Source organism: Curcuma longa, chromosome 15, assembly GCF_044706935.1.
Source record: "Curcuma longa cultivar G26 ecotype Majalengka, Jawa Barat chromosome 15, ITB_CL_G26_1.1, whole genome shotgun sequence".
Lineage (NCBI taxonomy): Eukaryota > Viridiplantae > Streptophyta > Magnoliopsida > Zingiberales > Zingiberaceae > Curcuma > Curcuma longa.
Window position 1 is genome coordinate 3,515,101 of NC_133875.1, and position 11,344 is coordinate 3,526,444.

General features: G+C 34.7%; 1 pseudogene; it reads right to left on the bottom strand.

Annotated features, from left to right (window-relative positions):
- Positions 1-3,452: 3,452 nt before the first annotated feature.
- Positions 3,453-6,479, bottom strand: LOC141845795 (receptor-like serine/threonine-protein kinase SD1-7; annotated as a pseudogene).
- Between the last annotated feature and the right edge of the window lie 4,865 nt (positions 6,480-11,344).

Consider the following 11,344-nt stretch of genomic DNA (forward strand, 5'->3'; position numbering starts at 1 on the left):
GCTTTTTTCACTTTAAGTCGGATGTCGTTTAGCTTCGGAAGAAGGATAGTATTAGAAATCCTAAGTACATCAATAGAGGTACAAGAGGAAGTTCCCTTTCAGTCTATAAACAACTTCAAATTAAATCTTTTAGCACATGTACCGACCTGCTGATGGCAAACTCAGCTTCCTCGGGTTCACCAAATTTTTGCACGGCGTGACGATACGTAGCTCCAGACCAAGAAACTACCATTAGATTTTAACCATAGAATTGTTCTAATTTGTTTTCCATTCTTGGCATTCCCTATAGAAACTTTCACCTTTGCCCTTTTCTTCTATTATTTAGTTTTCCTTTGTAGACCATTGGTGTACAAAACAAATGTTATATTCAGTCCCAAATATTACTCGATTCGATTCACAGTGTAATTTCAAAATAACATAATTCAAGTAGATGTATAAAAACAGAATAATGAACTTGGGAGCTCAAATTTTTTGAGTTTCTTATTTGATTGTAGGCATACAAACTTTAGATATGAAGGTAGATGTTTGGGAAATTGACATTGATGATTCTTTAGATTGTTCAAACCAGAACAAGTGGCAAAGACTACCGCTCCAAAGGCAGCTCAAAAGTGCGAAGAAAGATAAATTGAATTGACCCTAATGGCTCATTAGTGTTGAATTAATTAAGCAATACAACAATTATAATGACATGGTATCCGACAAATGGAGTCCATGAAATAAGGTTTCAATGTAGTTGGAAGTAGCTTTCAATGTGGTGTAGTTAGACAAATCAAAATCGATGTTTCAAAAGATCAAATTTATAAATTCAAATAGTAAACATTTAATTTTTTTCTCTTAATTAGTATTATTTTTGAGTTAGCTTCTTATAAAATTTGCAAATCCTACTTTTTTTTTATATCGATTTATAAATTTAAATTACAAAACTAAAAATTAGATTTCATACAATAATTTAATATATGTTTAAAAAATATCAATTTTTATGCATTTACCGAGAAGACAAGGACAAAGGCTGCCGTTGACATCGAAAAGAACAATTCATATCATTGTAGAAACTAATTCCTACGAATATCGTGTGAAATCAATACGTGTACACCGACCTCAGCATTTATGGATACCTAAATCCCACATGGATATAAATAAGACGAAATTCAAAAAGTAAGAAATCGTTAAAAGGGGTTTTTTATTTATTATAAAAAAATATAGTCCATGTCGATATATTTTTTATTTTTAAAATTATCTTTATTTTTTACATTATTATAATATTTTTTTACACTATTCTATGCATTATAATATTACTATAATATAAAACACTACAATTCTGATTAATATAAATAAATTATCATAATAACTATGAATGCTATCATAATATTGTCTGTTCATCTCTAATCAACATTGATCATGTGCAAGAGCATTAATCTACTTCCAAAATTTTGATATTTGACAATATATCTAGATCAAGTTAGTTTGACTAAGGGTTGATTCAAACAGGACCTAATGTTTGGATGTGAATGAAATCTAGTCAAGTCAAAATTGACCAGATGACTAGCAAAAAAATCCTGATCAATTAATGAGATTGAGTAGAAGTTCTAGTCAGTGAGATTGGACAAAAAGAAGTTTTAGTTGAAGGCTAAGCGGAAGTTTTGATGAGTGAAGTTAAGTTCTGGTGAGTGAAACTGGACGAGAAGTCTAAGCAAGTCAAAGATAACCAAATGTTTGATAAGTGAGAAGTCTACTGAGTGACTGGTCCTAACTGAATATTAGGCAAGAAAAAATCTAAATAGGTCAAGGGTGATCGGATATTTGACAGATGGGAAATCTATTAGTGACTAGTCCTAACTGAAGGTTAGGCAAAGGCATACCTAGTAGGTTAGACCTACAAAATAAGTCTTAATTAAGATAGTAGGTCAGACAGACTACAGTTAAGCTAAAGTTGTTTGTTGTATACTAATTTGACAGGAATTAGGAACTGGAAGCTAGATTGAGAAAGCATACGAGAAGCAAACAAAAGCAACTGAATCAATCAACTAAGGTCAAATCTTATTGAATTTGTTCTGGACGCCCAGATCATACTCTGAGTGCTTGGAATAGTCCAGGCGTCCTGATGAAGTCCAGGCGTCCAGATGAAGTCCAGGCGCCTATACTAGGGCATCCAAGCGTTTGGATCTGATTCTAAGCGTTTGGATAGTCCAGGCGATCAGGGGTGTTCTAGGCACTCAGGGATGTTCTAGGCACTCGGACCAAGAAGAATTAGCCTAAATAAAGACCGACAGATCCGGATCTGATTAAATCGGTCTGGAGCGCCCGGAAGGGTCTTTATAAGGCTCCCTACATGCAAGATCAAGTACAATACAATATTCTACTACCTTGTGATCCTGCGGTGCTGTTGAACGTGAATGAAACCCTACTCGTGCAACCGAGAAAATTTCAAGAGGAGTATATTGTGCCGAACACTTCCAAATCGACCAACTCGAATGTTTATTTATTTAGTCTTACTCTTGTACTTTATATTTTATATTATATTGACTTTAAGACGAGTTTCTTCGTCTTTGGAAAAAAGATCATTACTGAACGGATACCTTCTTTACATAGACCTTGGATGTACTAACCCTGAGGAGTTATGAATCAAATAAATCCATGGGTCTTATGTGTCATATCTAATTCTGCTGCAAATATCTTTGATAGAATGAACGAACAAACGAGCAAGTTTCACCTCCTCTCTTTCGCACATACATCAATCGTACAATATAATTAACATTTCAACTTCAATCAGTACTAATAATACTGTGGTGAACACATATCAATATTATATTATAATAATTATGAATCATTATTATAATATAAATAATTTATTTTTGATTAATATTAATTAATATTATATTATAATAATTACGGGATCATAATTATTTTATATTTTACTTGTATGGAAAGTAAAAAATAATTTTGAAAAATAAAATCACATTTGCATGGATTGTCCTTTTGTTAATAATAGATGCCCTTTTTTGATTCTACTTAAAAAAATAAAAAAAAATATTCTTTTGAATTTTGTCCATATAAATATTTACTTGAATTGAGTTTTAAACTGAAACCTTCTCTACTTATTCAAATTAACTGAACAAAAAAACTGATAAATCAGATTCTCAATTTGATTTGGTTAACAGGGTGATCATTAGGCAAAAGGTCATTCGCTGACCCTGGAATTTTAAATCAAGGGGTATTTCTATCATACTTTGATTCGTATTAATGAAATGAGTTCATTTGATTCTTATTGATCATACTTTGTCATATATAAGTTCACAAAAATCAACTTCTATAGAAATCATCATGATCATAGAGAATATCGTGAATATTAATGATTGGCCAACATTTTCAATTATCTTTTCTTTTATAATTTTGATGTTTTCTCATTGTGTAATCTTCAATATCATCTTATTTGATTTATGTATTAATGAGGGGTTTGCCCAAGGTGAAATGTTAATAGATACACTGATCTAGGACTTTGATGATGCCAAATATTGATAAGATGAGAAGTAAATACATATTTCAACGACCTTCAAGTGTGAAGCTCATTTCGTTCCTAGTGAAATCTCCTTCGTTGCTAGTTGATGTTATAGCAGGTGGCATAACTGGAGTAAAGAGTTGATCCTCACTTGTTAACATTGCCATTACTTCTATCATTGTTGGCCTGTTGTTACTATTATCTTGTACACATAGAAGACTCATGTGGATACAACGTAGAACTTCCTCTGTTGGATATGATTGATCTAATGTTTCATCAACAATCTCTAAAGATCTTTCTTCTTGCCAAAGTTTATTTACCTACAATATCATAGGAAACATATTTTAAAATTTTAGATAGTACCATGTAAAGATGAAAGACCATGTATATTGAAATTGATACTTACATATCCTAAAAGATTTAAGTTTGTATCAGTTTCACAAGTTTGACTGAATACTCTATTCTTCTTTCCACTTATGATTTCTAGTACTATCACACCGAAGCTAAACACATCAGACTTGAATGAAAAAACTCCACGTGATAAGTACTCAGGTGCCATGTAACCACTACAAAAAAAATAAAAGAACAAGGTGAGAAAAATTGAATTAATTTAATATTTCTTTGTTAGTTTTCCTCCTAACTATCTCGTATATATTTAATCAAATCAAGTGAACTCAGTCTAAAAGACTTACAATGTTCCAACCGGTCTTGTTGTTGCATCCTCAAGAGCATTATCTCCTTCAAATATCCTTGCGATGCCAAAATCTGAAATCTTTGGATTCATATCCTTATCAAGGAGAATATTGCTCGGCTTAAGATCACGATGAATAACTCTCAATCTAGAGTCTTGATGCAAGTATAGAAGTCCTCGAGCAATCCCAATTATAATATGGAAACGTCTTTGCCAATTTAGCAATGAACTTCTAGCTTTATCTGGAGATCCAGATTTACAGGATCAGATAAATGTGTTGTGATTAGTTTTTAACCATTTGTGAAGGTAATAAAACTAAGAAACATGAGAAAATATACTGACCATAAATAAAGGCATCAAGGCTCTTATTTTCCATGTATTCAAGTATCATAAGTCGCTCGTCTCCTTCAATGCTGTAGCCTAGAAGACGAACCAGGTTTCTATGTTGTAACTTGGCTATCACGGAGAGTTCATTCTGGAACTCATTTGGGCCTTGCGAGGAGTATCTTGATAATTTTTTGACGGCAATCTTTTGTCTATCATCCAATTGACCCTGACAAAATGTATCATTTTCTTCAATTTTACAGGTTTGAAAGGCTAGATATTTATTTTTCTGATACTGAAAGTCTTCTTACCTTGTAAACAACCCCAAATCCCCCTTCCCCAAGTTTGTTTTCTTCGGAAAAATCATTTGTTGCAGCTTTTATAGTATGCAAATCATACGAAGGAAGTACATCCAATGTACTGATCGAACCTGGCACAAGGATCACACTATGAATTAGTAAAAAACTTCTTTTATTTTTTTTCTTAGAAAGTTGAGAATTGAGTGATTAATCTAAATAAATTTGACCCAATCCTTTTTAAATCTGAAGTGACTTTGAAAGACTAGCAGCATTGTTACGTAAACCTTTCTCCGCATTTGGAAACTGCAACGCTCTGTTTCTCCTCCTTCTAACGAGTATTCCTACACTGCACAGCAAAATAATTCCCAGCAACGCCGAAATGACTATCGCCCACACGAGCTTCTTCCAATTTGACGATGATGATCCTGCAGGAAAAGAAAAAGAAGGAAAATAGATGATTAAGTATAATGTTTCTCTGATCATCCAATTTTATGCATGCATAACTCGACTACCTGGAAGCCGAATGTACAAATCGTCTCCTCCGTCTCCGTCGGCGAAACTTCTGAGATCCAGCATCTCACCTTGCCAAGTTATGCAGCCATAAGGCCCATTGATCACCACAAACGCGACGCAGGAGCAATCGTCCACGCACAATTTCTTGCACGAATCCAGACTAATGTTGCCTCGTGAGGTTGCGTTCTCGGTGTCGGGCACCTTCATGCTCGGCTCCTTCCAAAACTTGTTCGACGAGCAACTCACGGGTTCCATCCTCTCGCATCCCACGACGCTTTTGTTCTGCAAACCCTTCCAAGCAACGACAGTAGCTTGAGACGTAGCCCCTTGTGCAAACTTTGTTGCGACCGCAACGATTGTAGTCATCGCAGTCATCTGCCCGAAGCGATAAATTAGAAAACCACTGTCCGGCAGCAAAAATCAAAACGCTGATCTTTCCGCCCTCGTTCACTAGCAGCCGCACTAACCCTGGAGATCCAGTTTGATATTCATTGATGAAGTAGGTCTGATTATTCTGGTTGTTCACGTATGTGAAGTTTACGTACATCGCGATGCTGTTCCCCATTGTAGGGTTGGCTGGCCCGTTCCATGGTCCAGTGCGGCCGAGTTTATTGACAGATTCATTCACCCTCACGATGAAGAAATCGGGAACATTATACGTCTCCATCCTGAGGATGAACTTGCCCGGAGAAGGGTCCGTGGCATTCATCCATGACACGAGCTGCCACGGAGTGTTGGTCCGGAAGTCGAATCCCATCTTCATGCCAGGAAGAAGACTGTCACATGGATGGTCGAAGCTCTGCCATAGAGTTCTGTTAGAGTCGCCAGCAGTCAGCTGGAGGTTTCCTGAGTCTAAAAGCTGCAAGCGTGCAGAATTGAGTTCTGCGGATGTTCCCGTCGACCAAACCTTTCTTCCTCCCTCAAATAAGATCAGATTTCCGTCGGAAGTCAGGTTCAACGATGCCATGGATGCGTCGACAGACTTATTCCTATTGGCGACCCATACTACTTCGTTTTCGCTTGGTGGGTGATCGTGGTACCAAATTCCTACGTATGCAATCGCAGAATCGTTAACTGGCCTGAAGAAGCCGAGTTGGAACACGCTCCCCGTCGAGATCAATGTCTGGCCATCCATAAGTGACCTATTCCCCATCATTATATCAACTGCACAAATCAATAAATACATAAATGAATCAAATCCTTTGGTCATCATAAACGTATGACCTGTAAATGGATATCAAATTGCGCTACAATTTCTCCTATTTCACTAAGCAAAGAATAAAGTATATTACTTTATGGTTTGGAAACGAAGGATATTAAAGTATTGCTTTGCGGCAAACTTTCTACAGATCGTATTAATATAATATTATATTATAAATTATTATTTTATAATTAAATAAAATGCAATTATAAAATTTTATATTAGGAATTTCCTATTTTTCATTAATATAAAATAAGTAAGTTCAGAGTAAATAAAGAACGAATTTGATCAGGAATTACATTTAGATAATGATTCGAAACAAGTATCTACAATACAATAGAAAGAATACCTTACTTCTTTGATTTTGTACGAAAGATTTATTCCCCCGGCCGAGGCCGGGTCTTAGTTAAGTACCGGCCAGGCCAGTACGTACCTCTTTTTGTCTAGCTTCAATGACCCCTTCAATCCGAAAATACTAGCAATCCATATTTTAAAAATTCGAAAATTTTAAAAGCTTTGTGCCCTTTACCCTTTTAAGTCCCTGGCTAACAGGACTAAATATGCGTCAACACCATAATTTGGATCCTATCTTGATTGCGTCTCACTCCTTTGTTCGACAAATAATCCATTTATATACAATAATGTATATGTAGCGGGTATAGTTTAGTGGTAAAAGTGTGATTCGTTCTATTAAAAACTTAAATAGTTAAGGGAAGGGGTATCTCCGTTTTTTTCATACTCCGATCAAAAACTTTATTTCTTAAAAAGGTTTAATCCTTTACCTCTCAATAGCATATTTGAGGAAGAACATACATTCTCACGATTTGTATCCAAAGTCCTATTAGAAATTCATTTTTATTTATTAAAAATAAAAATGGATTATGTAGTCGTGAAACATAATTTTTTTGAACTGGATCCAGTCTTCCAATCGAATAAGTATGACTAAGGATCCATGGATGAAGATACAAAAGTTTAGTTCCAATCGTAACTAGATCTTCTATTTTGGTGTTGTAAAAGGGAAATTGAAGCCAAACAAGCTGGAAGAGAGTGGTTTTGGTTTACTAGAACCATCCGCATCGCATATTGTTTCAGCTCGGTGGAAACGAAATTCTTTTCCTCAGGATCCTGCCAGTAAAAATAGAGAACGAAGTAACTAGACTAGACGGATTTCATATAATCCCTCTCCTCTAGAGGGATCATCTAGTAAGCAAATAGTTTTGGATACATTCAAACAGAAAGGCTGACATAGATGTTATGGATGTAATTCTTTCTCTATGAATACATCAATCTTCCATAAAGGAGCCGAATGAAATAAAAATTTCATGTTCAGTTTTGAATTAGAGACGTTAAAAATAATCAACCAACGTCGACTATAACCCCTAGCCTTCCAAGCTAACGATGCGGGTTCGATTCCCGCTACCCGCTACATATTATGTATTATAAATACATGCACCATCAATTTAGATATACATCCTTTTTTCTATAAAGGATTTTCCCGGTAATATCTTTTATATGAACTAAGAATACAAAAGAAGAAAATAGGAATGAAAAGCGTCCATTGTCTAATGGATAGGACAGAGGTCTTCTAAACCTTTAGTATAGGTTCAAATCCTATTGGACGCAATTTATTTACATCCATTTTTAAAATGGCTATACCAAGAAACCTTTTTTGAATCATTCGAATTAGAACTATTTCTCAACGATTATTCTTGTACTAAGAATAGAAAAAAGTGAGAAATTTATGTTTGTTCTTGAAGTAAAAACAGTTCGATCTGTTGCTGAATAACTTCCTTCAAAAGTGATTCCGCTTCCTCGGTGAATGTCTTGGTAGAAGATATAATTTCTTTAAATTGAGGTTTATTCTTTTTTAAGTAGTTGCGTAACTGACCGAGAAATTTCTTTACCTGTCCAAGTTCTATCGAATCTAGATATCCATTCGCTCCGGTATAAATAGTAGCTATCTGTTCTTCCACCGCGAGAGGGTCTGATTGGGATTGTTTAAGCAACTCGCGTAATCGTTGACCTCTTGCCAATTGATTCTGAGTAGTTTTATCGAGATCAGAAGCAAATTGTGCAAAGGCTTCTAATTCCACAAATTGTGCTAGTTCCAATTTTAATTTGCCGGCTACTTGTTTCATTATAATGACATGGTATCCGACAAATGGACTCCATGAAATAAGCTTTCTTTTCTACAATAAAGGTGGAATCTGCCACCTTAGCGGCCCCACGATCATATGTGAGGAGGTAAATCGAGAAACTGCAGTTGGTCATGATGCAGGTTAGTCAGGATTTGAACCCTTGCCCAGATCTTCTACAAGTCTGCTGCGTCGTAACCAACTCAGCTATACCGGGGGCTATGAAATAAGCTTTCGATGTAGTTGGAAGTAGCTTTCAATGTGGTGAGATAAGACAAATCAAAATCGATGTTTCAAAAGATCAAATTTATAAATTCAAATAGTAAACATTTAATTTTTTTTCTTTTAGTTAGTATTATTTTTGAGTTAACTTCTTATTAAATTTGCAAATCCTACTTTTTTATATTGATTTACAAATTTAAATTACAAAAATAAAAATTAGATTTCACAATAATTTAATATATGTTTAAAATATATCAATTTTTATGCATTTACCGAGAAGAGTAGAAACTAATTCCTACGAATATCGTGTGAAACCAATACGTGTACATCGACCTCAACATTTATGTATACATGAATCCACATGGATATAAATAAGACGAAATTCTAAAAGTAAGAAATCGTTAAAAGGGGTTTTTTTTATTTATTATAAAAAACTATATTTTTAAAATTATCTATATTTTTACATTATTATAATATTTTTTTACACTATTATATGAGTTTATAATTACTATAATATAGAACACTTCAATTCTAATTAATATAAATAAATTATGTTATAATAGTTAGCAACTATGAATACTATTATAACATTAACCGTTTATCTTTAATCAACACTTATCATTATTATATTATAATAGTATTGGTACAAGAGTACTAGCTAGTCTGACTCCAATATTTCAATGTTTGATAATATATCTAGGTCAAGTCAGTTTGATCATAGGTTAATTCAAACATGACCTAATATTTGGATGTAAATGAAATCTAATTAGATCAAAGTTGATCAGATGACTAATAAGAAGTCCTGATAAGTGAGATTGGGTAGAAGTCCTATTCAATGGGATTGGGTAAGGAGAAGTCGTAGTTGGAGGGTAGACAGAAGTCCTAATGAGTAAAGCTGGGCAAGAAGTACTGGTGAGTGCAGCTGGGCAAGGAGTATTGATGAGTGAAGCTGGGCAAGAAGTCCAAGCAGGTCAAATTAAAGGTAACTGAATGTTTGTAGGTGAGAAGTCTACCGAGTGACTAGTCCTAACTGGAGGTTAGACAAGTGAAAGTCCAAGCAGGTCAAGGGTGATTGGATGTTTGGCAAGTGGAAAGTCTACTGAGTGACTAGTCCTAACTGGAGGTTAAGCAAGGATAAACCTAGTAGGTTAGACCTACAAGGTAAATTTTAGATAGACTTAGTAGGTCAGATAGAATACAATTAAGCTAAAGTTGTTTGTTGTATGCTAATCTTGCATGAACCAAGAGTTAGAAATAAGATTGAGGAAATATATGAGAAGCAAACAAAAACAACCGAACTAAGTCTGAAGTCAACTTAGGTCAAACCTAGTTGAATTTGTTTTGGACTCCCGGATCATACTCCGAGTGCTTGAAACAGTCTAGGCGCCCAAGTCAGCCCCCGGGCTATACAGTTCAATAATATCCCCAAGTGGGATGAAATTTCTCAACACCTCTTGGTTACATCCCTAGGCGAGTTTGATTTGCTTATCTTATCAGAACTTCTAAGTAATGCCCCGAAGTAAGACTAGATTTTTGGTCTTCTTAGAACCTCTAAGTTACATCCCTAGGCAGGATTGATTTTCTTATCTTATCCATCTGTTCAATAATATCTCCAGTGGAATTGGATGTCTTACTTTATCAACTTACTCGGTAATATCACAACGAAATTATTTTTTTGATATCATCGGTACTCCTAGTTACTACACTTGGACGAGATTGGTTTTTTATTCTTGTCCACATCTTTGTAATATTCCCTAGTGGGATTGATCCTTGGGGTTTTTCTTGGTCTTCAAAATATTACTTGGAGCTGTTTTGTTTCATATTCTTGTTGATTTTCCTAAGTAGGGCCACTTAAATTTGGGGCATCCAGCAGTATCCCCTAGTGGATTTGATTTTCTAATATCATCAATATATCCCCGAGCATGATTGAGATTCTTATCTTACCAAATTTTACGGATTGATCCTTGAGTTTTCTCAGTCCTCTCGATATTATTACAGGTAGGAAGTTCCCTTAACCCCTTGCCTTATCATTTTTTTAAATTGGATTTCATTTGATTTTCTTCCTTAGTTCGATTTGAAAGAGGGACATATGATGGTATCGGAGATATTTCCCTCCGAACTATATTATTCTATAACAACCTCTAAGATAGACTCATTTCACAAAAATCCTGAGTGAGATTGGTTTTTTAATTTTATTGGTATTCCTATTTACTATCCTTAGGCGGGATTAGTCTTCTGCTCTTATCAATATTCTCAATATTATCACTAGAGGGATTGGTCTTCTATTTTTCTATGTATTCTTATTGATATGCCCAATCCGGATATTATTGGACTACTGGTATTCCTAATTTTCCCAATAGTTACTTTTTTTTCTCTCATTATCTGCATATAGTAACTAACAAAGTCATTTTTTTCAGTATTGTTTTATAGTAAATTTTATATAGTGATCCAAGGACTCTGATA